This window comes from Felis catus, chromosome D1, assembly GCF_018350175.1.
Source record: "Felis catus isolate Fca126 chromosome D1, F.catus_Fca126_mat1.0, whole genome shotgun sequence".
NCBI lineage: Eukaryota > Metazoa > Chordata > Mammalia > Carnivora > Felidae > Felis > Felis catus.
Window position 1 is genome coordinate 99,819,802 of NC_058377.1, and position 23,782 is coordinate 99,843,583.

The following is a 23,782-nucleotide window of genomic DNA, read 5'->3' on the forward strand; positions in this document are numbered from 1 at the left end:
CTTGCTCACTGGAGGGTCACCCAGCAAGTCTTCAAACCACAAAAATCTCTTTGGAAAAGGTGTCCTTGGTGTCTGGTTCTTGAGTTTCATCTCTGAGAAAGTGATCTTTGTTTGACTGTGCTCAGCAAAGAGGAACTTGCTGTCCCAGAAGGCAGCACGTTCTGTTTTTGGGCACTTTTCCCAGTTAGTACTTACACCATTGAGGGGGAAGAAGGCCTTCGAAGCCACTCGACGTGGGCCCTTCTCAGCCGTGGCTCCTCCTGGGGAGCTTTTAGGAGATCTCGATTGGAGGCCCGCACTCCTGAGTCGTGGGTTTTGAGTATCCGGATGGGTGGGCATCCCTGGTGCTGTTGTCTTTCTTCCAACTCCTCACATGATGTTAATGTATGGCCAGGGCTGACAACTACTGAGACCACTTTTTTTTTTTTTAAGTTTTTTGGAAACAGAGGCCCAGAAAGGACTCGATTGTCCAGGGTTACAGAGGATTAGTAACACAAGGACAGGGAAACCCAGGAAGAAAGATCCTTTATGAAGTGCCAGCCCTACGTGAGGCTCTTTTTCTTTCACCCCGAGACTCTTCTCGTCCCACCAAGTCACATTACGCCCCTGCCTGAAACCCTCTGTGGCTTCATGTCTCACTTAGTATCAACCCCAGTGGTGGCCTGGACTGTGGATCTGGATGTGAGCAGACCCCTCCCTTCCCTCTCACCTCCCCTCATCCCCCCGCCCCTTTTTACCAACCCCAGTCACAGCCGTGCTGTGGACGCTGGACCCCACCCCACTGTCACCCTCAAGGGGCACTTGATGCACCATGAGCCACGGCCTCCTGGCTGTTCTTCTCAGACCCTTCTCTCCCGTTGTCCTGCCTCATCTCCTCTGCCCTCACCACTGCCTCAAACTCTGTCATTGGTTCACGGTTTCCATTTGCCCACCCCCTGGAGTCTGGACTTCAGGAGGGAGGAACCCTGTCCGTACGGTTCTCTGCTCTGTCCCTCGTGCCTCAAGCAGAGCCTGCCTCAGAAAGATGTTTGTTGAAGGGATGAATTGAAAGGGCACAAAGCCAGTAGTTCCCCAAGTTACGATTACCTGGAATCCAGGCTTACTGCCTCCTAGTCCCATATTATTTCTAGTTATTTCATGATATGTTAATCTTTTTAAGAAAAGGTTATTTTTTTATTTTGCGAGAGAGAGAGAGAGAAAGAGAGAGATTGAGCAGGGGAGGGGCAGAGAGAGGGAGAGAGAGAATCCCAGGCAGGCCCTGAGCCGCCAAGCGAGGAGTCGGACACAGGGCTCGAACTCATGAACCTCGAGATCATGACCTGAGCCCAAATCAGGAGTCAGATGCTTAACCAACTGAGCCGCCCAGGCGCCCCTCGTAATATTTTTATCTTTTGCCGTGACAGCCCTGAATGTGAACCATAGGAATCCTCAGGGTGAGGGGGGTTAGCTTGCTTCTGTGAAAAGAGTACAGATTTTTAAAAAGAGTAATCTCTGTGCCCAACGCCGGGCTCAAACTTAGGACCGCAAGATCAATAGTCATAGGCTCTACGGACTGAGCCAGCCAGGTGCCCCAAAAAGAATACAGATTTTGAAGTCCCCACCCAGCACTGCCTCTTATTAGCTATGTGATCTTGGGAAATTTCTGAACCTCTCTGAGGCCCCGTCTTTCTTGTCTGCAAAATGGAATCACGGTCCTACTGATTAGCTGATACCGACTGAATGCTTTCTGTGTGCCAGGCACTGTGCTGAGTGCCTTACCCATTTCGACGGAGTGCATCCTCACAACCACCTGGTGAGGTGGTTCTCTTCTTGCTGTCATTTGACAGGAGCGAAAAGTGAGGCACAGAGAGGTTAAGCCACCAGCCCGAGGTCACATAGCTAATCAATCAAGGAACCAGGTTCGAGCTTTGGCAGTGTGGTTCTAGAGTCAGCCTGTTAGGAATTTATGAAATCTTGTCCAATGGCCCCAGCACAGGTGGTGTTGTAGAGAGGCTCAGTTAACATTTGTTTCCCCTCCCCCTTCGTTTGGCCTTTACTCCTACAGTGACATTTAAATTTTCTTTTCGTTTTTGTTCTCAACTGGGTGACAAAAGGACCCATTTCCTGTCTGTCGGAGGTGCTCACTTCCAGACCCGGTTTCTGTTGATGGGACCTCAGGGCTCACACCTTGCAGGCCCCGGGGGTTCAGGGTGTATTGGGCTCTGGTGCTCACAGAGCATGGGTGAACAAGTGCATTTTCCCACCTAGAAATTTCTGCCTCCAAGACCTATCGAGTGCCTGTTTTTGTGCCAAGCAAGCATTGTGACCGTGATCAGTGAAACAAAACAATAATTCTTGGTCCTATCGCCTCAGCTCATCAACCCTCCATTTAATGTGCCCAGTTACCCAGGCCCTTTGCTGGGCTGTGGTCACTTTAATTGGAGTCGTAGATTTATGATCGGGACAGGCCTGGGTTGAGAGTCACCTTGCTGGGGCATTTTCTGGGAGGATTTTCCCTGTTAGGATAAACAGAAGAATGAATGGCCCATACCCCATTTCCAGTGGGTGCTTTATTTTGGGGCGGGCAAGCCTCTGTGTTAGCGTGAGATCAAGCGGTTCCAAAATGCGTTTAATTTTTTACTTTTTTCTTCATTATATAAGAGTGGCACAACAAGATTAAAAGGAATTTAGAAACTGGAGAAAGGGAGGAAAAAAAGCCACATATTGCCTCGCATCACAGAACTATAATTCCAAAGTAGTTATGGCTACGATTTATTCCAGGTGGTTTGTTATCTAAATTAATTGTGATCCCAGAGCAGAGACAGTCTCAGATTCTTTAATGCCAAACAGCTAAACGAAGAAAACGTTTTTTTCCACGGTGATACGTGGACGATAGGGACATAATTTTGAAGAGCTGCAGGATGCTAAGGGAGTGGATGTTCTGGAATTCACTTACACTTTCTCCTATTTAGATGTTTAAGCGGCAACCAGTTTTTCACTATTACAAGTAGTGCAGGGATGAATTTTTTCACATGTACAGCATTTTCGGTGAAATGGAAATTATTTCTCTAGATTCATTTCCAGGCACCTCTGTGATCTTTGACGACCCTCGCCAAACGACTTTCTGGAAGGAGTGCGTCTTTTCCAGTGCCATTGGAATGGATGAGGCTGCCTGTTTCGTTATGCCCACCCCGGTGCTGGATGTTCTCTGTTTTTACAAACAGATTTTAAATTTAATATTTGCATTTGCAGACCTGGGCCGTGTGGTGGCTGCCTCGCATGGCTTTTGGACTATGTGTGACTCCCGTAGAACCTGTTTTTTTATGTGATCTTTAAAAAAAAAAATCATTAGGTTTTTTTTTTTTTATACTGAGAGAAAATGTCAAGTCACTGTGTCTTATACTGCAGTCTCCACTTGTCTGTTGCTACCTAGAAAAATTCTAAGTGCCGTCAGCCGCCAGTTGAGCTGAATTGTGCATTCTTACTTACCTGATTGCAAAATCAATCCGGTGTATTTATTTCATTAAAAAAATCTTTTTTAATGTTTATTTTTGAGAGAGAGAGAGAGAGAGAGAGAGAGAGAGTGAGTATGAGTGGGGGAGGAGCAGAGAGAGAGAGAGAGAGAGAGAGAGAGAGAGAGAATCTGAAGCAGGCTCCAGGCTCTGAGCTGTCAGCACAGAGCCTGACGGGGGCTCGAACTCTCAAACCGTGAGATCATGATCCTGAGCCGAAGTAGGATGCTTAACTGACTGAGCCACCCAGGTGTCCCAGTGTATTGATTTCATTTTTAGAGCTGATGTTAGGGGTGCCTGCTCTCCAATATGTAGTGTTAAACTCAAGTTATGCGATGGTTGGATGGACATTGCAGACTGAAATATTACCCGGCACCTACTAGATATCTAGCCTCTTGGCGATTACATCTCAGACGTGTGGGAAGACAAAGTTAACTTCCAAATCTCAGGTTTGCCGCTTGCACCATGACCTTGATTAGCTTCCTCCTTACGCCTCGTCCATTACCTGCCTGCGTGTTTCCCCACCTGTAAATTCGTGTGATAGTGCCCATCAAGGAGAGCTGAGGTCAGGATTAAGATATTCATGTTATCAAGGATTTAGCACACTGAAGGCAGGGGGACCCTGCTGTTGGTAGTGACATAACAGCGGCCTGAGGGGTGGGGAGGCAAACTGGCAGTCCAGAGCCTTTCCTTTTTTTTTTTCCCCCTCACTTTAAAAAAAAGTTTGTTTATTTTTGAGAGAGACACAGAATGGGGGAGGAGCAGAGAGAGGGAGACAGAATCCGAAGCAGGCTCCAGGCTCTGAGCTGTCAGCACAGAGCCCAGTGCGGAGCTCAAATCCACAAACCGAGAGATCATGACCTGAGCCCGAAGTCGGCCGCTTAACTGAGCCACCCGGGCACCCCCGGATCCTTTCCTTTAGGAGGTTCTGGTTTCATTGGAGAGATAAGGTGGGCTGCCTGGAGATTGTTGCAAGCTGCATACGTTGCCAGCCTCAGGGTAACAGCCAGGAGTTGAGACACGAGTAAGGCCGCACGAGTAACCTCAGCTGTTCTTTGGGGGTGAGCGTTGGCAGCTTGGGCCTGCAGTGTCATTCTGGGTAGAGTGTGTGTGTGTGTGTGTGTGTGTGTGTGTGTGTGTGTGTGTGACAAACGGCAAATTCAGAGTTTGTGCCCCGGGAGGCTGGGACTGGACTGGGAGATCTTGGATGACTGCATGATTTAGACTCTGTCTTATAGAGGATGAGGTACTGGGGGAGGATTTTCTTTCCAGATTTATTAACTAATTAATTTTAAAGTCTTTCTTTTTTTTTTTAAGTTTATTTAAGTAATTTCTATACCCAATATGGGGCTCGTACTCACAACCCCGAGATCAAGAGTCACACCGACTCTCTGAGCCAGACAGGTGCCCCCCTTTTCAGATTTTTTTAAAGTTTATTTATTTATTTTGAGAGAGAGACTGCACGGGAGGGACAGAGAGAGAGAGAGAGAGAGAGAGAGAGAGAGACAGAATCCCAAGCAGGTTCCATACCGTCAGCGTGGAGCCTGACGCGGGGCTTGAACTCATGAACCGTGAAATCATGACTTGAGCCAAAACCAAGAGTCAGACGCTTAACCGACTGAGCTACCCAGGCGCTCCTCTTTTCCGACTTTACATATTAATCATTTTATTGTTTTGTTAGATTTTTTTAATGGCAATTAAAAAAATAACAGCTTTGGGGCGCCTGGGTGGCTCAGTTGGTTGAGCATCTGACTTCGGCTCAGGTCATGATCTCATAGTTTGTGGGTTCAAGCCCCGCGTTGGGCTCTGTGCTGACAGCTTGAAGCCTGGAGCCTGCTTCGGATGCTGTGTCTCCCTCTCTCTCTGCCCCTTCCCCACTCACTCACTCTCTCTCTGTCTCTCTCTCAAAAATAAAATAAAAACATTAAAAAAAAATAACAGCTTTATTGAGATATAATTCACATACTATAAAATTCATTCTTTGTAAAATGTACAATTCAGTTGTTTAGGCATGCAGCCATCACTGTTACCTAGTTCCAGAAGATTTTCATCACCCCCAGAAAGAAACCCCACCCATTATTAGCAGTCATTCCCAACTCCCCTCCCCCCAGCTCCTGGCAACCACTTAATTTGCTTTCTGTTTCTAATTTGCCTCTTCTGCGTTTTTCATATAAGTGGAATCATACAACATTTGACCTCTTGTATCTGGCTTATTCTACGCGGCATGATGTTTTCAAGATCCATCCTTATCAGAATGTGTATCAAGACTTTATTCCTTTTTATGGCTGAATAGTGTTCCGTCACAGGGATGCATCATGTTTTACTTCTCCTTTCATGAGGGGGTGGACAGTTGAGGGGCAGAAAGGGAGACACAGAATCTGAAGCAGACTCCAAGTTTTGAGCTGTCCGTACAGAGCCTGATTCAGGGCTCAAACCCACGGACCACGAGATCACGACCTGAGCTAAAATTGGGTGCTTAACTGATTGAGCCACCCGGGTGCCCCACTGCTTCCTTTTCTTTCTTTTTTTTTTTTTTTTGTTAAGTCTATTTATTTTTGAGAGAGAGAGAGGTAGAGGCAAGACATGTTTGCGCGCATGAGTTGGGGAGGGATAGAGAGAGAGGAGGGAGAGGTGCCAAGCGGGCTCCATGCTGTCAGTGTGGATCCCGATGCAGGGCTCGATCCCACGAACTGTGAGATCATGATCTGAGCCAAAATCAAGAGTCAAATGGTCAACCGACCGAGCCATCCAGGAGCCTTGTTAGTCAAGTTTTCGTGAACATTTGTGTACACATTTTGTGTGGACATATGTTTTCAACGTGGGACGATTCTGAAGTGGGGAGTGTATTTGGAGCCTGTGGGCAGAGTGGGCTGTGGGGAGGCCCGTGCACGCATTTGCTGTTACCAGGCCAGTCTGGGGCAGACGTTATGTGCTTCATTTCTTTCAAATAACCCTACAAGGCAGGGTCTGTTATTTCCCCCTTTTTTTTTACAGGTGAGGGTACTCAGACTTAGTGAAATTAAGTAAGCTGCACAACCAGGAAATGGGAGATCCCAGCTCTGTCCAGCTCTTAGCACGTTAGCATGCGTCTGCTCCTGGGAGACCAGGTGATTGCAGTGGCCTCGCTGGGAGGGGAGGCCGGGCGGTGCTGTGGAACTGGCAGTAAGCTGGACAGAATTGTGTGTGTGTGTGTGTCTGTGTGTGTGCGTGCACCGGTGTGAGTGCGCTGTGGGAGTGAGGGGAGGTGCTTCCGAGGCAGCATCGGTGGGCCTTGGTACATAGATATGGCAGTAGAAAGGACACCAACTTGGAGTTACCGGACTGTGTTGGATTCTTGGCACAATCTTTGTGACCTTGGGCTGATCTTGTCTCCTTTGAGCATCACCTTCCTCTCCTGGAACCTGGGGCTCTTCTCCTAGCCTCCTGCCTCCTGCAAGGCTGGTATAAATAAGGGAGGGAGGGGAAAAGGGAGGAGAAGAGGAGAGCGAGGAAGAGGTTGTAACAGAACCTGTTAGAAATGCAGAGCCGATGATCTGGGAGGCAAGAAGGGATGTGCAGCAGGTGCAGGCAGGTGCAGGAGGAGGTAGCCAGCTGGTCTGGGAGGACATCCCTGTCCATCTGGGGATTCTGAATCTTGTGAAAGCACCTACACAGAGGCTAATGAGCTGCTTGTAATCCAGAGACTATTGATTTTTCCTAGTATTTGAATCTCAGCCTTTGTGATCTGGAAGAGTCCAGTGTTGACCCATCTACAGCATCAACAGCCTCCCTTAGCACATCCCTCCCATATTCTGGCCAGGCATCACCTTAAAACAGTGAGGCTTTCCTGGGTCTTAGAGGTCACTTGGGTGGCCTCTCCTATCTGGGCCTGTCTCTGTTCAAGTGGCAGGGCCGACTGTCCCCTTTATCAGTGACTTGCAGCTTGCCTGAGTTTTGTGAAAAGCTTGTCATTGTCCGTTAGAAAATAAAGACAGAAACCTCTCCTTTGGATTTGCGTTGCAATGACTTGCTCTTGTTCTGACTCCAGTATTTTGCTGGGTTGTTATGAATCAGTCACTTAATTTTTTTTTTTTTTTTTAAGTGTGACAAGCACATTAGTCTTCCTATGAGAAGCCAGGCTTATGGGATGCAAGTCAGGTGAATTTTTTCTTAGCGTAAGTCAGACTCCTACCCCTTCCCCCCATGGGGGAGCGATCTGATGTGTTCTTCTTTATCCTGGCTTATGAGGACCTGAGGGGACATACTTGTGAGATCCTTCCTTTGTGTGTTGCTGCTGTCTTGTCTCCAGGCAGCAGCTGTTGTTGGGGCTGCACTTAAGAGTTTGCATCACGTCGTATAGTCACCGTTCATTTATAAAATGGGTCAACTCCAAGGGTCTCATTCAGAGCAGAAGGGGCCTTAAGGATCATTTGATCCAAACCTTTCACTTTGCAGAGGATGAAACTGAGGCCCAGAGAAGGGAAGTCACTTGCCTAAGACCACACAGCTAGTTACAGGGTGAATCCAGTTTCCTGGCTCCATGACCCTGAACTGACATTAAACTTTGAATAGTGAGCACAGTGGGGATTCAGGGACCATACCTATCTTTGACCTGTTTCTAGTGGATATGGACTTGGTCTTTGGGGGTTGAATTCTGATGCGTGTCTGCTGGATTCTGGCGCCTCTGCTGTTTCTGGCCATTTGAGGGGAGGGGGAGCATGCTTAGCTCACCCAGAGGTGTTGGCTGCTGGGTGGCCCCTACCTGCCCCTCCCATTTATTGCATTTACCTCAAATAGAGAAACTAACCCAGTAACCAAATGACCTGATGGTTGGTAAAGCTGGGAGGCCATGTTTGGGAGGTGGGTTGGGGAAGAACAAGCATAAGTTTCCTTCTATAATAAAACTTGCTGATATAACGTTGAAAGTCACGGTCTTACTCATCGTCATTCAAGATAAGTCACACAATGGCTGATATCTGAGGTGCAGAGTTTCCCCCTTGAGAACACAGAGAGATGAACTTTGTGTGGGCTGGTCATTAGAAGAAAAACAAGAAGCCATTGGTCGGAAACACTCTAAATGTTAAGAGGTGGGAGATTGCTAAACTACCGTCAGTGAGGCTTGACAATGCTCAACGATAGGAAACGATGTTCATAACATGAGACATTTCGAGATGTGGACTACAAAGTAACAAAAGTCTAAATCCAGTTGGGCAAAACTATGGATGAGGCTTCAAACTCAAAAATGTGTTTTGCATGGCCATGTGAGTATGCTCTACAGTACGATGTTTGAAAGGCCAATTAGGCTGACTTGGGCCAAGGCTGGGCTCTGCCACGTCGTTGCTGTGTGCTCTTAGGCAAGTGACTGGACTTTTCTCGACTCAGGCTACTCATTTGTAATGTGGGCACGGTACCTTACCTCTGGATTGTTGTGAGAGGTGAATGGGATGCCTGGGACAGGGCTTCATGCCTTCCGTCTTGGACCTCCCCAGTGGAGGCAGTGCCCTGTGGCCGCGTGCTCAGACCACACCATGTTACCTGCTGCTTCAAGCACATCAGAGCTCCCCCGGCCTTCTGGATTCTGGATGCACGCACTCTCTGGGCTCGCCACACACACCACGTTCTTTGCAGATTCTCTAGTGTGCCGTGCCCTTTTTTGTCACCAGGCCCTTAGGGTGAAGTAACTCTTGTTTTTTTTTTTGTAATCTCCCTAAATAGACTAACTTCCCCAAGGGCACCATGTCACAGGGCCTGGTACCCAGTGGGTGCTCAGTCAATGTTTGTTGAAGGAATTGAAGAGCTGGCCTTGAATCGGGTCTTTAAATACAGTGTGGGGCTTGGTGAGCAGGGTGGGAGCATTGTTCTAGGAGGTGGGCAGGGCACAGGGAGGCGGGGGTCACTACTGCCTGTTCAGGGGCCAGACCCACTGAGCACAGCAGAGATTCACACAGGTGCCATCTGACTTTCAGTGTTCCTTGTCACATGGGAGTTGCCACACTGTAAGACATTTAACCCGTAAGGCTTGATCAGTCTTGCTACCTTCTGTAGTTTGGGGCTGTGTGTGCTTCTTTATGAGAGAGACCCATCAAGGCCAAGCCTGTGCGGTGATAATATACGTACATAAGGCTGCTGGCATCGTGTTGACGTAAGACAAGAACTGGACGTGGAGGCAGAAGGCAGCCTGGGTTCTGTTTTGGGCCTTACCACTTTCTAGACTGGCGATCTTAAGGGGAGTGACATTAGGGAAGGGAGTAATGCTTACGAGTGTTCCAAGTGCTTTTACACACAGGGTTCTCATTTAGTGTTTAGAGCAGGGGTGCGGCTCAGAATGTGATGGGCCACACATGTGTGATTGGCGTTAATGAGGCAGTAGGGAGTAGTGGGGACTCTGGCAGGCTAAGACAACGTGCCCTGTTTAAAGGGGAATGCCCCCTCCCCCACCTTTTAAAATTAGAACATTTTTTAAGTTTATTTATTTTGAGAGAGAGAGAGCACGGGTATGCGTGGGGGGAGGGGCAGTGAGAGAGGGAGAGAGAATCCCAAGCAGGAACTCGATTCCCTGAACTGTGAGATCATGACCTGAACGGGAATAGAGTCGGACGCTTAACCGACTGAGCCATCTGGGTGCCCCAGCACATTAGTTTTAAATGTGTTAGGCACTGTGTGCTTTTTGTTTGTTTGTTTGTTTGTTTTAACTGTAGTAGTATAGCTACAGCATAACACTTAGCATCGTCGCCATCTCTGGGCGTAAAATTTAGTGGCATTGTGCGTATTCTCAGTGCTGTGCACCACTGTCCATGCAGGCAGTTTTTTTTCGTGCTTTGCAAAACCCACTTAATCCTCACTCCAACCTGGTGAAGTATCTCCAATTTCTAATCCTTACTGAAGAGTTGAGGTATCTGAGGTACCTGGCTGGTTCAGTCAGTTGGGGCATGTGACTCGTGATCTCTGTCTGGGCTGAGGGTTCAAGCCCCATGTTGGGTGTAGAGATTACTTAAAAACAGAATCTTAAAAAAAAAAAAAAAAAAAAAAAAGGAATTGAGGTACCTGACAGGCAGAGAGGTTAAATAGCTTGCCCAAAGGCCATGCAACTGGTGTTGGACCCGGGAGTGTAACCCTCGGGAACCCAGAGTTGTCGGTTATTCTGATTCTTTTTTCAAGAAAAGCTGGAAAGAGTTTTTAATGTTAAATTTCCTGCTTTAAAAAAATATTGACTCAAATTAACCAAACAAAACACTGTTGGGGCCAGATAACACCCATCTCTATTGTTGGCTGGGTGTAGTTCTCCCACCGACACCCACCCCCGCCTGTCTCCAGGAGGGGGTGGGAGGATCCAGGGAGATAAAGCACGGAAAGTCTTTTGTAACCGTGAAGAGCAATATAACTGTCAGATACGGGGTTAGCGCAAGTGGCTGGTGCGCATGTTGGGTGCTTCCTACGTGCCAGGTCCTGTTCTGAGCACATTAGAGCCCTCGAGGTGGGGGTAGTGTTCCTTCCTGTTGCAGATGAGGAAACTGAGGCACGGAGGTCAGCTACTTCCTCCGAGGCCACACGGCTGGGGGCTGGGTGTGGTGGGTGGAGTCAGGCTCCAGAGGAGGGGGCGGGGTTCTGTCTACTGTGCTTGTTGCCTTGGTTTGGGCCCAGCTCTGGAGAGCCGCTGGCGAAGGGGAAGGGATGGACCCCGTGTTAGTCCCCGGACTGGCCCCCAATGCCGTGCGGGGCTCTTGCTCGCTTGATTTCACCGGCCCTCGCCACCATCTGGAGGCGAGGCTGTGGTGGGGTTTCTCACATTGCAGATGTGGAAACTGACACTCCAAGGGGTCTGGTGACCTGCCAAGGTCACACGGGCAGGGAGATCGCACGCCAGGATTTGAACTTGGATCAGAGAGACTGCAAAGCCCGCAGGATTCTTTCCTCCACATGGAAAAGTAGTAAATGAACTGATTTCCAGTTTTTAAAAATTTATTACTATTACTATTTTTAATACCTGTGGAAGGGGAGAGAGCACTGGAAAGGGCAGTAGGGAAGACTTACATCAGCTCTGCTGGCTGGACCGAATGGTGTAGCAGTTTCCCTTCTTGTGCATTTGGGTGGCTCCTTGGGGGGGGTGGTCACATGAGTCTAGACTGGGCTAGAGCCGCATGGGGGCACGGGTGGGTATTCCTGGGGTGAGTGTACCAGTCTTACTTCTCATTTTTTCTTTTGTGAAGGCTCTGTCAGTAACAACCTCCTAATTCTGCTTGTTTTGATCCACACCCTCTCTCTAAGTGGCGTTAATTGAATTAAAAAAAAAGAAAAAGAAAAAAAAAAAAAAAAAAAAAAAAACCACAGTCCTGACACAGGTGTTTTCAAGGTTGGCATCTGGGAAGCGTTGTCAGGAGGCCTAGCCAACCAAAATGTTGACTGCCATCCCTGTTCGTTCAGCAGGTTCTTCTTGCCACCTGCTGTGTGCCAAGCCCTGTGCTGAGTAGCAGGGGGAAGGGATGGAGGGTGAGGTCCCCGTATACCAGGACCTCCCGTCGGGTGGGGGAAGGGAGGGGCAACTGCTCTGCCTCTTGTAACAGGAGATACAGCCCTTAGGGAGGCTGTTCCTGGCAGCAGGAAGAAGGCTAGCAGGGGCGGGGTGGGGGGGGGGCAGCTGGGAAGGCAGAGACACATCCAGAGGGGGCCTTGGGAGAAGAGGGCTCGCGGGTCTCATCTGTCTTCCTCTCCCCAGCATCTAACTCAGGGGCCTGCAGACAGTGGCTGCTGAGAATTTCAAGGTTGCTTTCAAGATGTTGAACCCCATGGGGCAGAAGGTGAATGACACGTGATTTTTAACTCCGTTGGGGCCACTGTCATTTCTTCCAGACACAGGGACTAGGCCTTAGAACTAGGAGGACCAAGAATCTGGTGCTGTGGAGGCCCACGTTAGGTGTGGACAGCAGGCCTGGAGTCCATGGCGTGCAGGGGTCTGAGGTCAAGGTCAGTGTTCTGGTGTGGAGGCCTGAGCCAGTACTTGGTACTCGTCAGCTTGACAGCTGCTTCATAGACGAGTGCCTGTGCACCAGGACCTGTGGGGTGAGGGGGGGCAGAGGCTGGGAGCAGCCCTCTGCTGCCTGGAAGTGCTCAGTAAACACTTGTTAATCATTTCCTGCCTGGCAAGCCCTGCGGTGTGCCCAGGGGAGCCTTGGTTCATGTGGGGGAGGGGATGCTAGTCATTCGGATGGCCTGACCTCCTGCCCTTCTGGCTCCCCGGGAGCTGGGGTGCTGGCACCAGCCTGGGGAGGCAGGCAGCGAGAGTGTTGGCGAGGGTGTCAGCGAGGGGACCTCACTGTTGCCAGGCGGCCTCTCGGCTTAGTGAGCTGCACGGAAGCATGTGACGTACCCTGCAGGTGGCCACCCAGGGACTCCGGGATTCTGGGGGCCTAACTTGGACATACACCCAGATCCTTCCTACCTAGTCCTCTTCAGAGGAAGGGCCGTCCTCCCTGGGGCTGGCGAGGACCCCTCCCAGCCTAGTCTCTGGGACTGTGCTTTGACTTTTGGGTGTTTCTCTGCATGCAGGTGGCTCTGAGCCAGGAGGCTGGGGGTTAGTCTTGCTGAAGTCAGGTTGAGCAAGTGGGTTCTGGAATGTTCAGAGGCAGCCAGAGTGTCCGTGTGTCCAGACGAAGGGGGCTGTTTAGGTCTGAGGGATCCGTTTGATTAAAAGAAAGCAAAAACAGAAAACAAAAAACAATGATGTATTCCACAGTTAATAGGTGGTGGTGGTGGAGGGGGTTCCCAGGGACAGTGGGTATGTTCTTTGTTCCTCAGCTGTGATGGGATAGTCTCTTATCTCTGGAGTGTCCCCCTTTCCATCTTAGGATCAGTTAGAGTCCCCCTAGGGTTGTGAGAACACTTGTGGGTCTATCTCCTGAGAGAAAAAAGGCATTTGTGGTCAAGCAAATTTGAACTGTGGGCTAAACCAAATCAAACAGATGTCTTTCTTGCAGGACTTCTTAGAACCTTTAGTATGCTTATGAGGGAGTAGAAAGACCTTATTTACTCCAGATTTTTATTTTATTTTATTATTTTTAGAAGTTTATTTTGAGAGAGAGAGAGAGAGAGACAGAGACAGAGACAGTGCGAGTGGGGAAGGGGCAGAGAGAGAGGAAGACAGAGAATCCCAAGCAGGTGGAGCCCAACGCGGGGCCTGAACCCATGAAACCGTGAGATCGTGACCCGAGCCGAAACCCAGAGTCGGACACTTAGCTGACTGAGCCACCCAGGCGCCCATTCACTGCAGATTTTTGTCTCACCTCCTGTTTCTCTCCCTTTTTGGAAGTATCCTACGAGACTAGGGTGTTTGAGAACCTGCTGCAGGAAATTCATTCGTTCTTTCAACAAATATTTACTGAGTACTTACTATGTACCAGTGACCATTCTAGGTACCTGGGATACATCATGACCGCGATTCAGACCAAGAGCCCCTCCTCTCCTGCCCCCCACCGCCCTGGGGCGGGGGGAATTTACATTCTCCCAGAAGCAGTGAACTGACCTTTGGGGGGCACTTGCTGTGTGTCGGGCATGTGAGTTCTCACACATTTTCCTGTTGAACCCTCACATCAACCTGGCCAGGCAGATGGACCATTTTACAGATTAAGCACCAGACTCTAAGGGAGAAGAGGCCTTGTCCACTTTGGCTGGATTGTTCTTTTCGGCCCGTGCCTTTGAACTGCAAGAGGAGGTGGTCAGCGAGTTGCTGGAAGAGATATTAGGGTCCGAGGAGGGGGTGTTAAAGGCTGTGTTGTTCTTCCGTTGTGTCCCTTTATGACGGGCCGGTGAAGAAGTTCCTCTGAGGCTCTGAATCAGCCAGGGAGAGATGAGTGGCTCCAGAACAAGTGGTTTGTTTTCATGTTCTGTGCACTGAGAATCTCGTGGCTGATCATGTTTCCCTTTGGTTTTGGTTACTAAGCACCCGAGAGCCTGATGCGTGGCCCATCTCGACAGTTCTGCAGAGAGGGACGAGGTGGTATACCTTTCTATGTGCCGATCTTACTGCTGGCTTTATTATTTTCCCGGTGCTTATTTTCTCTTGGCCTGCCTCCCTTGACTGTTTATTTTATTCTTTTGTGTTGTTTGCATTATTCTAAGCCACCGTAAATACTTGGTGGGTGGAGCTGGTTATAACTAAATTTAAAAAATAATAGGAGGATGATTTGTGTAGGATCTCCCAGCTAGTCTGTGGGGAGGCAGGCTCCACCCTTCCCACCGCACTCCGTGCCTCTCCAGACTGGGATCCACCAGCAGACAGGTCTGTTTGCTTTTGCAGCCACTGCGTTGTGGCTTCCAACGGAAGCTAGGCTGGCTGGATTGGAGGTCTTGAGTGGCTTGAACTGACCTGAATGTCACACACGTGGTTTGAGCAAGGCTGTGGGCTGTGGATTCCTTCTTGGTGCTTCTTCCTGCTTGTGGCGCAAAGGATTCCAAGCTGGGACACACAAGGCGAGCACTGGATGCTCTTTGCAGCGACTTGCCTTTTCTTATGCTCAAGGCAACTCTGGGGACAGGAGAAGAGGAGCAGGTGGTATTGATGAGGAAACTGAGGCCTGGAGAGATTGATTGACTTCCTCCACGGGGTGATGGGTCAGCCTGCATCCCAACGTGGTGCAGACATGCTGCCCGTTGCAAAGAAAACAAACAAACAAAAAACCCCAACCCCCCGCAAAAAACCAGACAGCCTCAGTGCAAGCTCACTGCACCCACTGTGGGTCAGAAGGCAGCATGGGAAGAGCTTAGGATTTGGGATTTGGACCCCATAAGTAAGTAATTTGCTTGAAACAGTTTAAGTAGTTTGCTCAAGGTCACAGAGCTATTACGTGTTAGAGTCAGGATTTGGACCCAGGCAGCTGACCCTACAGGTGAACTTACCATCACTATCATATAGAAAGGGGCAGAAGCCTGGGACTTTTTTTGGGTAATGGCATCTGTGCACATGAAAGGAAAGGTACTCTGGACCCTCTGGGGTAGGGACTTGGTGTGCGTGGTCCCTGGAGGGCCGTAGAATGGGTGGGGGGACTTAGCCGGATAACAGCTCTGGGTGACTGAACTCATCTCTGAGCTCCAGATTTCTCACTTGTAAGATGAGATATGATAGTATATCTCAGGGGGTTAAATGAAATAGGGACACGTAGATGCTTGTACGTTGCTCTAAAAATGTCTGTGATGCGTGAATGACATTGTGCAAACAGGGAGAGTAGATGTAAATTAGTTGGACCGCCATCCAAAGCCCATCTCTGGGTTTTAGAATCCTGTTCCTTGCCAGATGGCTGTACTCTGCCAGTACACAGCATTCGGTCACCTCCCGGCTGGGGAGCCGCGGCTATGTGCTAGTCACGCCAAGCAAGCCACTGATGCTGCTGGTTCTTATCCGTGAGGAGAAGGCTCCCCACCCTCCTACCCGTGTGCACCATGTCTGTGGACGTGCTTGGTTGGAGCCGTGAAGCACCTTGCAGAGGGCCTTCAGGTCTGCCCCCTGCAGAGCGGCTGGTTGGGGTGGGGGTGGGGGTATGGACGAGGGACGAAGGTGAGGACGGGTCAGTGGGTCTTAGTTTCTCGGAGAGCTCTGGGTAGAGTTATCAGGAAGCAGAAAGTCCTAGGAGCATCATTGAGTCCTGGAAACCTTTGTGGTTTTGAAAGTACTTTATAAACTGTAAAGCACTTTAGAGATGCAAGTTAGGAGGTTCCTGTACTACATGGAATAAAAACAAAATGCACCGAAAATGATGGATCTACCAGGCTGGGGTGGGGAGACAGACACGCATGTGCTTGCGTGTGTGAATGTGACTTACTTGTGATTTTAAAAATACTTCATTTATGTGGAACTTGGAAAGCAGAGAAAAGCCTTGAAAATACAAATCATCTATCATTCTACTAAGTAGCTCTCTCATGTAGTATGTTAGCCTATATCCTTCCAGTGTTTTTTGTTTTTTTGTTTTTTTGGTTTTTTTGTGCTTCTTTGTATAGGCAAGGGGTTTTATAACCCTTCACCTTCTGGAATCTGTTCAACGCCAGCTTCTTCTCTTTGTTGAGTGCGTTTGTTGAGAATCCATTTTGCAGAGTCCTAGCCTAAGGCCAGGCACAAGTTGTACCCCCAGGGATGTTGCTGGGGTTGGGGTCTGGGGAAGGGGGCCAGCCACCAGTGGCAGGCTGTGGGGCCTGACTTCTGGAGATGTGGGAGAAATCTTGAAAGCGACATCCCTGGGACCAGCCAGTGGGATCCTAGGGGCTCTGAGGTGGGAGGGAGACTTCCTTCTCTTTTTGTTGTTTAGGTCTTTTTTTTCTTACCACCGGGTATAAGTAACAATAACACTTTAAAAATTATGTGGGGGCTCCTGGGTGGCTCAGTCAGTTAAGTGTCTGACTTCGGCTCAGGTCATGATCTCAGGGTCTGTGAGTTCAAGCCCCGCACTGGGCTCTGTGCTGACAGCTCAGAGTCTAGAATCTGCTTCAGATTCTGTGTCTCCCTCTCTCTCTCTCTGGCCCTCCCCTGCTCACGCTCTCTCTCCCTCTCTCAAAAATAAATAAACATTAAAAATTATGTAAAAAACAGTTAGTTAAAAATACAAATACAGTCCCGTTGGAGACCAGAAAGAGGCACGGGAGAAACAGGTTAAGTGAGGGCAAGATCCTTGGCAAGTGCCAGGAAGTGGGGGTGGGGAGGAGCGAGAGCAAATCCCTCATTCTCAAGGTGGGAACAGGACACTCCCTTCAGCGTGACTTGAGAAGCTTCAGATTTGAGTGAGTGACAGCCCCTTTATTTCCTGCTTTGTTCTCTCCCGTGTACAAATTGACCCCAGTCTTCATTCATGCAAATGACAGTTGCCAGAGGGAGGGAAAGATACCTGGGAGGGTAGATCAGAGGCCTTCCTTTCCTCTTGCCTCTCAAGTCCAGTCACCCCTCTCTGCAGGCTTCCCTGGTGTGTGTGTGTGTGTGTGTGTGTGTGTGTGTGTGTGTGTGTGTTGGGGATGGGGTGGCCCCCTTACAGCGGGGCCTGCAGGAATCCTGGCGTAAAGTGAGGCAAGCCTATTAGTTCTGTCCTTCCAGACTGCTGGGAGTTTAAAATCACCACCTCCTAATCTCTGTGTTGTTTTCCTGCCTTTGGACACCCTCTGTTTAGGAACGGGATGATGGCAGGGGGAGGCGGCTACTTGGTCTTTATGAGAACAGCAGAGGCCTCTCAGTGGAAAGGAAACATCCTCCTTGGTTTCACTCTTGTCCTTCTGACCCTACTGCACAGATGTGCAGGGACAAGCCTGTCCGGACTCAGGACCTCCTGCTTCACCCATCTAGAGACACCAACCTCCTCCCCCTGCCAACCTCCCCCACCAAAAAAAACCCACCTCCTTTCTCTGACCCTGAAAGGAGTTAATTGTGTTGAGGGGACCCAGGAGCCTTCAGGAAGGAGCCCTACTCCCTGAGTTGACTATTCAGCAAACACATTTGCCCAGGTCTAAAAATAAAATACGCCAGGGGCACCTACCTGGGTGGCTCAGTCAGTAAGTGTTCGCCTCTTGGTTTCAGCTCAGGTCATGATCTCAAGTTTCGTGAGTTTGAGCCCTGCATCAGGCTCTGTGCTGACAGTGTGGAGCCTGCTTGAGATTCTCTCTCCCTCTCTCTCTGCCCCTCCGCTGCTCCCTCTCTGTCTTTCTCTCAAAATAAATAAATAAACTTAAAAAAATACACCGATCCAGGTTAAGGAGTGCCATAATGTTGTGCTGCACATTTTGCTAGGGGGCCAAGCGAATGTTACCACTTCTGAGGCATTACCCTGAGACCTAGAAATAGGTTTTTTTTTCTCCCATTGTGGTGTTGAATGCTGTCAGCTTTTCCTTCCTAATTGTTTAACCTTACAAACAGAGTAAAGTTGATTTGCTGCTAATGTCAGCATTAAGCATACCCTGTCTTCCTGCACACAGTTGAGGGCTGAATGCGGTTCTAGAGAACTTGTAGTCTGTGCTGTGCACAGAATGGTTGTCCTGGGTGCTGGTCACATGTGCAACTGGTAACAGAAGAGGAACCATAAATTTTGCAGGAAAGAATTTGTTTTGGTGCCATGTTCCATTTACTTTGCATCACAGATTGTTTGAAAGAGGGATATTTTTGTTAGAGGAAAAGGAACTGTATGTTTGAGATAAGAAGTAGAATAAAGTGAAATAAATAGTTGAGTTTTTTCAGGTCAGTGTCAAAATGGCACGGTTTCTGAGAGCACCCTTTCTCTGTGCTGCTCTAATAGTTACATGAAAATTAGAAAATACAAAGGAAGGGCAGGTGCCGAGATCCTGGTTAGATTGTAATTCATAATGGTGTTCCTTTTTGTTTGTTTTACAGAGCCGAGTTTGGTGAAATTTCAGGAGGTTTTAGCCAATGGCGATCCAAAGACAATAAATATTGCTTCGTGGGAAGGTCTCCACCCTGTGTCTTATTTGGTGACCGTTAAATGGTAGCCACATGTCAGAACCCATTATGCAAATGTAGAAGTGGCCAGATTTGAGTCAGTTAGCTTGGCTCCAGGCGTGAGACACCCTAGTTTTTGGTGCTGGTGGTGAAGGGTGTTGGCGCAGAGAGTGGGGACGCTCTTTGTTCCTTGCTGCTGTGGGAATGTCTCTTGTCTCCTCCAGTCCCTTGTTTGGTTTGGTCCCATCTTAGGCCATTTGAAGTTCCCTGAGTTGTGAGGACCTCGTGCATGTCTGTCGCCCATTAAGCTCACATTTGGAGGTCTTGTAGCTGAGCTGATATCGTCTGGGTGCAGAGCGAATGCTCAGTGAATGCAGCCATCGGAGCCCGGGTGCCTGGGATGGGTCAGCAGCTTAGCAGCTTTCAAAAGCCTCTAAAAATCCAGCCATGTGTTGGTGCTGCCATTGCCAGCCATTAGCTTGGTGCTTCCAGAAGGAACCATTGACTAAGTTGGGTCTTAATGCTGGACACCCCTACTCTTGCTCCTGCCCCTCTTTGCCCTGGCTGTGCCAGCCAACCATGAACAGGCTGTAGGCAATAAATAAAGAAACAGTAAAGAAACAAGAAATTTGGACAGTGCACCCCTGGCTTATCCGACTTTATTTATTTTTTGTTTTTTATTTTTTTCTATTCTAGTGGCTTATTATAAAGAAATAATTGAGGGGTGCCTGGGTGGGTCAGTCGGTCGAGCATCTGACTTCAGCTCAGGTCATGATCTCGCGGTCTGTGAGTTCGAGCCCCGCATCGGGCTCTGTGCTGACGGCTCAGAGCTTGGTGCCTGCTTCGGATTCTGTGTCTCCCTCTCTCTCTGACCCTCCCCCGCTCATGCTCTGTCTCTCTCTCTCTCTCTCTCTCTGTCAAAAATAAATAAAACATTAAAAAAATTTAAAAAAATAAAGAAATAATTGAAATGCATACAAACAATTCAACCTAATAAATATTCATAACAGCATTTCACATATTAAAAAAACACAAACTGCCTAAATGCCCAACATGAAAGTGATTAAACAAATTAGGCTATATCTATGGAACGGCAAACTACACAGACGTTAAAATACTATACAAATTGTTTGATGGTTAGGAAAATGTTCATAATGTTTCAAGTAAAAATTTATATTGCAAAGCATTATCTGCAGCAGGAACTCTTTCTTGTGAAAGCACAGGGATACACAGATGAAAAGAAGGATTTCGAAGAATTTGGTTATTTTTTCCTTAAAGGAGGGACTTGGGGATAGATTTCTTCTCTCTTGTGACTATCTATATTTGCTAAAATTTCAGTAATAAACAGGTATTTTTCTTTAATAAAACTGTAAAAGCTTTTATTAAGCAAAAAATAATGACTTCTTTGTTTTGTGTTTATTTCCTCTCCCTGTGGAATAAATAGTTGGCATTTCATTCCTTCAAATGGAGTTTATCTGACTTTATTTTGAGGGGCATGTGCCAGAGTTGGGTGAAGAAAGATCCCTGATAAAAAAAAGAAAAAAAGAAAAAAAAAGAAAGATCCCTGGATAGAGACAGATGCCTTTTTTTCTTTCTTTCTTTCTTTTTTTTTTTTTTTTTAAGAGCCATTCTACTCATGGTTGTGGAAACACCAGGGTTTAAGGCATCAGGGATGGGAATGAAGCCAAAATGGGTATGTGCAAAGGACAAACGCATTGAGAATGGGTGAAAAAATGTGGGCCACCCTGTAGATTACCATGTGATTACACTGCTCTAGCCCTTCAAGCATGCAAACACCCTGAGAAAAAAAGCAGACACTTGGTGTAGGTGTGGCACACTTAGGCTTTCAGTGCAATCTCCAGTGTTGTCTTTCATACATTTAAACAATTTTTCCTTTTTATGGGTCTTTTCTTTTGAAGGGAAGCTCTGTGTGTATTTCATTTGTCAAGTAAGATACAACATAGTAATCCCTTTCCTGCCTGAAGGTGGCAAGTAATTCCTTCCAGCAAACTGCGTAAGAACCACGGGTATGGAGCCAGGCTGCCTGGGTTCCAACCCCTGCTCTGCCACTTACCAGCTCTGTGAGCTTGGCCAAGTTCCTTAACCGCTGTACCTCAGTTTCCTACCCTGGAAAATGGGGAAAATGAAAGAACCTACGTCATCACATTGTTGTGGGGATTAAACACGTAATCCGTGTGGAGGGTTTAGAGAAATGCTGGGCACGCGGTCAGTGTCGTGTGAGTGTTAGAGAAGATGATTAAGATGTCTCGCGGGGCACTGGTCGAGCCCTGGTCTGCTGAGTCTGGAGCCCTGGTTTCCGGCCTGATTCTAACACACTGGGTGCCTTTGGGTCTGGCACTTTCTCTCTCTGGGGTTCTGATTTCACATCTGTCAAATGAAGAAATTTGACTTGAATAGTGCTGTTTTTGGACTCTGTGGTAAGGGGTAGAGGTCGGGGCAGCCCCAAGACATAGTGGCAGAGGCCTGTAGACTCCCATCTTTGCTTCAGCTGGAGCAGCTGCGGCTCTTCCATTTATGGGTTTTGGTTTTAAGGAAAAGAAAGGTTCTATAGTGCACGCGTGCACGTGTGCGTGCGTGTTTGCGTGTGTGTGAGAGAGAGGTAGACGGACGGACAGACAGAGAGAGGGAGACAGAGAAGTGTGGAGGTAGCTGAACTTGAGGACCCTTCCTAGGGAAGAATTGTGGGGGGTGGGTGAGCCGAGGGGAAGTCAGTGGGGAGGGGGCTGGCAGGTGTGATGGGGCCTGGGGAGCGGGATTTGAAGGGCTGCGGTCACATGGGACAAGACAAGACTAACTGTAGTGTGGGACAGAGCAGTGGGGGAAACGCTGTCATCAGTTTTGTCCAAGTGTACGAGCTGATTTGCTTACGGGGGAGGTACAAATGCCCGGTGTTAAAAGGCGACCAGAGTTTTGAGGAGACATTAAGGGAAACGCTAAGGGTAAGAAAACTGAGAAAAATGACTTGTAAAAAAGTGTAGACATTCAATGTTGTTTCAGTTTAGTTTTTTTTTTTTTTTTAAGCAGTCTCCACACCCAGTATGGAGCCCAATGTGGGCCTTGAGCTCCATTACCCTTGAGGTCAAGACCTGAGCTGAGATTCAGTTGGATGCTTAACCGACTGAGCCACCCAGGTACCCCTTTAGCTAGTATTTCTTGCTGGAGGTCACCCCAACTTGAACAAAACAGCTGTTGCCTTTGCCGGAATTTAAACCAGGGGGAGCCTGCTGGTCATTAATACTCTTGCTTCCTCCTCCTTCTTTCCTTTCTTTTCCTTTCCATTCTAATAATCACTAGGAATTTCCCCGATAAGAAGTCCCATTCATTCCTTTGTATCATCACTTAGTGATGAAGGGCTGTCTTGCCAAGTGGAAAACCCATTCACGGGTGAAATCTGTGTCTTTCTGAACTGGAGTTTTCCCTGGGATTTTGAACTTCAGTGAATGTTTCCTACCGTCTTTTCAATTATAGTTGGATCCACAATCCAAAGGAAGGCCTTTATGATTGGTCCAAAACAGGATTTTGATTATTTGTGCCCTCCTAGGCCACCTCTTTGGTTCAAAAAGTCTTTCTGCCCAGCTTCTAGCACACCTCGTCTGGTGGACCTCCCCCCCCGGACCCAGGCCCATGTTCACGTTCCTCCCACACCTCTCTTAGTGACTTCATCAATCTCTGGGGTTGATGTTTTGATTCTGAACTAGACTGTATACTCACTGAAGACAGGAAATGTGCTTCAATTTCTTTTCTGTTCCTCTACCGTGACCAACCTTTTTTTCTTTCTCTCTGTCTGTCTCAAAGATCGAGGCGATGGGGGAAACTTCCTCGCGTGTGCCATCAACAGCCGAGGCTGGTGCGTATCGGCATTGGGGGCCGTGCGTTCCACCCTGTTCAGAAACACTGTGCTGCCGCCCTATTTACCGGCCAGTGAGTGCTGAACATTTGGTTGTAGGGTGTATGTGGATCACTAGGTTTCACGCACGAGCTGTGTTGTTATTTCCCTCATTCAGAGTGGCATCTAAGCCAGGGCTGCTTGGGGTTTTTCCAGGTCCGCTAGACCTGGCCAAGGCAGCAATCCCGTGTTGTTCAGCTGTATTTCTTGAGCCCTGCTTGGAAGGCTTGACACACGGCGGGTAGTCAGGAAGAGCTGAGTCAGGAATAGAAGGAAAAGTAAAGGTATATGGACTTTCTTCTGAGCTTGCTGTCCATGGCTCTCGAGGGGGCTTCTGATTTTTTTCAGTAGTGCCATCTGCCAGGGCCCAGGAGGGTGTGGAGGAAGTGAGGATCCGGGTCTTGTCGGTGGGCTGTGTGCCCTTGCTGAGGGATTAGTACCCGGGACTGGAAGCGTCAGGACGGCTCAGCCTCATACACGTAGTTTAAGTGTGGTGGGGTGTCGCAGACTCAGAGGCCTCTGGGGGTGTGGTGGGCGGCATGGCAGAAGATAAGTGGGCAGTGGATGTTGATTGTCAGCCTTGGAGGTTACAAAGAGGTGACAGGGACGCCTGGGTGGCTCAGTCAGTTAGGCATCCGATTCAGCTCAGGTCCTGATCTCGTGGCTTTGTGGATTTGAGCCCGGCATTGGGCTCTATGCTGGCAGCATGGAGCCTGCTTAGGTTTCTCTGTTTCCCTCTCTCTCTGCCCCTCCCCTACTTGCGCTGTGTCTGTCCGTCTCAAAATGAATAAATAAACTAAAAAAAAAAAAAAAAAAAAAAAAAAAAAAGACGGCATGACCCGATGGGATTGGGGGTTGCAGGCTGCACGAGGAAGCGCAGTCCTAGGAAAATCCAGAGTTTTAAATGTGACGTCTCCTAATTTTGAAGGGTTTTGGCAACAAATTTACGTCAAAATCGTGTTCTGCTGGCCTGCGAGTGGGAGACGAGGC

The 23,782-nt window shown here is 48.5% G+C and overlaps 1 long non-coding RNA gene across 1 annotated transcript; it reads left to right on the forward strand.

Moving 5' to 3' along the window:
* Positions 1 to 6,181: 6,181 nt before the first annotated feature.
* Positions 6,182 to 18,897, forward strand: LOC123380601. The gene is made up of 2 exons (XR_006586617.1): positions 6,182 to 6,598; positions 18,820 to 18,897. It is a non-coding gene; the product is annotated as an uncharacterized LOC123380601 (long non-coding RNA).
* The last annotated feature ends 4,885 nt before the right edge of the window (positions 18,898 to 23,782 follow it).